The sequence below is a fragment of the Neoarius graeffei genome, chromosome 2, assembly GCF_027579695.1.
Source record: "Neoarius graeffei isolate fNeoGra1 chromosome 2, fNeoGra1.pri, whole genome shotgun sequence".
Taxonomy (NCBI): domain Eukaryota; kingdom Metazoa; phylum Chordata; class Actinopteri; order Siluriformes; family Ariidae; genus Neoarius; species Neoarius graeffei.
In genome coordinates this window covers 16,931,140-16,935,910 of record NC_083570.1, presented here as the reverse complement: position 1 = coordinate 16,935,910, position 4,771 = coordinate 16,931,140, and positions in this window count along the sequence as shown.

Below are 4,771 nucleotides of genomic sequence, written 5' to 3'. Positions count from 1 at the left end.
CTTCCGGTTTCCTGAACTGGGCGTGGCCGTATGTGACGCAACCACAAGCTCATAAATATTTATAAGCGTTTGCTTTTGCCAATATTGCATTCACTTCAAGATCTCATCTCATCTCATTATCTCTAGCCGCTTTATTCTTCTACAGGGTCGCAGGCAAGCTGGAGCCTATCCCAGCTGACTACGGGCGAAAGGCGGGGTACACCCTGAACAAGTCGCCAGGTCATCACAGGGCTGACACATAGACACAGACAACCATTCACACTCACATTCACACCTACGCTCAATTTAGAGTCACCAGTTAACCTAACCTGCATGTCTTTGGACTGTGGGGGAAACCGGAGCACCCGGAGGAAACCCACGCGGACACGGGGAGAACATGCAAACTCCACACAGAAAGGCCCTCGCCGGCCATGCAGCTCGAACCCGTACCTTCTTGCTGTGAGGCGACAGCGCTAACCACTACACCACCGTGCCGCCCCCACTTCAAGATCCTTCACGAAATATATAATCCAGTGAACGGGTTTATCTTCAGGGCTGCAGACCAGACGCGCAGCTTCTGAACAGGCAAGGTAGGCAACTGCTTGGGGTCCCCCGGCCAGGGGCCCCCCGAGAGTCGGGGCCCGAGGGCTTATTATTTTGTTTTTTTACTGTTCTTTACCATTGTATTTTCAAATTTGGAATTTAAAAAACTTTGGTTTCACATACAGAGCTTTTGTGGGAACGTGGATGAAACCTTCCACAAAAATTCAGGGCGGCGCGGTGGCCTCACAGCAAGGAGGTTCTGGGTTCGAGCCCAGCGGCCGGCGGCGGCCTTTCTGTGTGGGTTTCCCCCACAGCCCAGAGCCATGCGGTAAGGTTAACATAGGATGGCTGTCGGCTGAAGTGCTCAAGAGTGGCGGCGCGTATGGATGCAGCGGCTTTGCTATTTGTGCAGTGACAATAAAAGCATTCTATTTTATCTGTTCTTTGAATGTCAAATGACTGAACTTTTTCTTATTGACCTTCATAAGTTGATCACTTGGATGTGGCTTAGTCCCTTAGTATCAAAGATATATATTTTTTTCTCTTATGGAAATCCTGAAATGAAATCCCTGGAACATATGGCGTAGTGGTTAGCACTGTCGCCTCACAGCAAGAAGGTCCGGGTTCGAGCCCCGTGGCCGGCGAGGGCCTTTCTGTGTGGAGTTTGCATGTTCTCCCCGTGTCCGCGTGGGTTTCCTCCGGGTGCTCCGGTTTCCCCCACAGTCCAAAGACATGCAGGTTAGGTTAACTGGTGACTCTAAATTGACCGTAGGTGTGAATGTGAGTGTGAATGGTTGTCTGTGTCTATGTGTCAGCCCTGTGATGACCTGGCGACTTGTCCAGGGTGTACCCCGCCTTTCGCCCGTAGTCAGCTGGGATAGGCTCCAGCTTGCCTGCAGCCCTGTAGAACAGGATAAAGCGGCTAGAGATAATGGATGGATGGAGAAGAAACCTTTATTTGTCACATGCACACTTCAAGCACAGTAAGATTCATCCTCCACATTTAACCCAGAACAGTAGGCAGTCACTACAGCACCTGGCGAGCAGGCAGGGGTTACTTAAGGGCACTTCAGCCCAAGGCTGCCCCATGTTTGTGGAGGAAACCTACACGGACACGGGGAGAACATGCAAACTCCACACAGAAAGGCCCACGCCGGCAGCTAGGCTCAAACCCAGAACCTTCTTGGTGTGAGCCGACGTGCTAACCACTACCCCACCGTGCCGCCCTGAGGAGGAAAAGAAGAGAGTGGGGCAGCATGGTGGTGGAGTGGTTAGCACTGTCGCCTCACAGCAATAAGGTCCTGGGTTCACGTCTGACGAGGGCCTTTCTGTGTGGCGTTTGCACGTTTTCCCCGTATCTGTGTGGGTTTCCCCCAAAGACATGCAGGCTAGGTTCATTGGTGGCTCTAAATTGACCAAGTGCGCAAAGGGTTGTTTGTCTCTATGTGTCGGCCCTGCGATGACCTGGCGACTTGTCCAGGGTGTACCCCACCTCTCGCCCATAGTCAGCTGGGATAGGCTTCAGCTTGCAGAACAGGATAAGCGGCTACAGATAATGGATGGATGGATGGAAAAGGAGAGAGTAGTGTGAATAAACAGCCCACCTTTGTTTTCCCTTATTAAATCCCACTGCGTCCATTTGTCCTGTAGGTTGGCAGCACACATTCGCACCAAAACCAATGCAAATTTGCCCTGACGTCACCGCTTGCCTCCACTTTCCAGGATTTTTCTTATTCGGCTTACGCAGAAATGTCTACTTTTAGTAGACAAGCTGATTTATGAATATTCTGTGGACTAATTAACCCACTGCTTTCCTGGAGCAGTAGCGCCATGAGACTGTCTAGTCTGGTCTCCTTGGGTACTCGTGCCAAAGCGGGGACCCTGTGACAGCAAGGCTATGACAGTGTCACTGCATTTGTATCTGACTGATAACTCGTGTCCTGTCCCGATGGCTAGATAGCGTTCATGAGGCATACAGAAACTTGATGATGCTCTCGATCGACATGAATTCGCTTGCTGCCCTGACCGCTCATTGAAAATCAATATGAAGGCGTTTCAGACAAATATCCATTGCGAACTTTTCGGGCTCGACCCAGGCACCCGAGTTGCTTGATGATAACGAGGTAAGTTTTCAGGATACATTTTTTTTTTTTTAGCATCCCAAGTCAAATTTCGCAAACCAACCAAGCATTTTCTTGCGTTTTGTTTGTGTGTATGAGAAAACTAAGGGAATGTAGTTTTTCCAATTTACCGATACAGCCCCATGTGTCATTCATACTGTACATGCTTCAAAATCTCACAGTTTTGACTTGAAAAACATGCAACAAACAGGAAAAAAAAAATTTAGTTCGCACCCGATCTGGGGTCACGACCGGTCGTTACCAGTCAGCTGGATTTCCCAAGAGCTGACAGCAGTCCTTGATAGATCAGGAATATTACTTGCACGGGTTTATTCCTCAGTCAAAACAGGATTGCTGGGAGACGTGATCGGTTTTTAGGTATTATTACGTCTTTATTCGAATTTTCCAAGGCTATTTGACCTAATCGGTGAAATATTTGACTAGCACTGTGTGAAGTTTCGTCATGACACGTGTTGACAGCAACCCATGATAAGAGGGTGTTATCCTCTCACCGATACCAAGTAGACGTAATTACGTTATAGTATCATTGGTCCGGTTTCATAGAGAGAAAAAAAATAAAATAAATACATGGATGAAATGTTAAACTTAGCTTTCCTTCACCAAAATTTGCCTCTCAAAATGTGGAAAATAGCGTTTGAGGGTAAAAAATTTAGCTCCCGGACCCCCCTAGATTTGGCGCACCTTTGATACGTGACATGTCGCCCCTTCATCCAAAACTTCCTGCTGCTGCATCGAAGGATAAAAGCTTTAAGAATTTGCTTAGGAAGCTCTAAAAAGGACAAAACACGGCATGATAATACACTGACAATTAAGCGCCAATGGCGCAAAGAGAAACTAGGGGGTAGAGCCCTGCACTCCCGCGGGAGTCCCGTGGGACCCGACGCAAAGCAGTGCGGCGCGGGACAAATTTTGAAAGCTCATTGCGGGCGCAGGCGGGAGAGGTGATAAGCTGCAGTCCCGATAACTAAAAACATGTTTAAAATAACATTTATAAATTATTAATTTATGTCTCAAATATATAATTTGTGCTGGATATTTTATTTGGCATTAATAACATTTTAAGATGCCTAAATTTGCGGGTGTGGTCTAATCTCGCGTACGTTTCCGATTCCTTTCCGCTCTTCCGTGTTTGAGATCTCCGATCGTGGCAGAAGAGCAGAGCTCCTCTAGTGAAGCTCACAGTGCTTCAGAAGTAAGTGCTGCTTTAAAAAGAGGTACATTTACTGTTAAAAAGTCAAGAGTCCTGAAATCAGACATTTGGAAGTCGTTTTCACTCGTGTACGACGCAGAGGGAAATCAGCTGCCCTTTGCTTGTTGTGATAAGTGCCAAAAGGTTCTGACATACAATGGCCATAAATCAGGTACATCAGGCCCGAATCGCCATGTATGTACTGTCTTAAAAGGACAACAATTACCCAAGCCAATGACAAGAACTTTCGTGAGAAATAACGCGAACGTCTGCATCATGCAGGATTTGTGGGAGGGAGCGGGACAAAATATGGCAGGCACGGGCAGGAGCGGGACTGAAAATTCTGTCCCGCGCAGACCTCTACTAGGGGGGTCCAGGGGCAAATTTTTTGAAAATAGATGCTCTCAGGTGCATTTTCAGGGTCTGAGGTTTTAGATCCATGGTTATAGGATGGATTTTACCAGTGTTTCGATGATTTCGGACCTCAAAATTTCACCTTAAAAGTTCAACATGCAAGTTAAACTGTTTTGTTCTCGATTCCTGAGGTCTATGATCGATTGAAAACCTACGGCGATCCCTTAATTATCTCTGATCAAGTAGCGTTGGAACAAAAACGTGCGTGAAAATATGAACGGTGGTTTGCTCCGTCTTATACGATCCAATGAAGAGAATCGATCATCATGACCTCCTGTTGATCATAAAGGGATCTGAACCCAAGACCTGCCACCTTAAAATAAGTCGCTGTATTACTATAACTGTAATGATTTAGAATGTTTCTGATGGAGTTACCGTAATATACGTATAACTAAGAGACACTGAAAAGTAAGGCGACTGCGTATTATAAAGTTTAAATTTTGGCGCCTGCAGAAAGATTATGTACTTATAAAACACATTCATGAAGAGAAAATGTAGCATAATT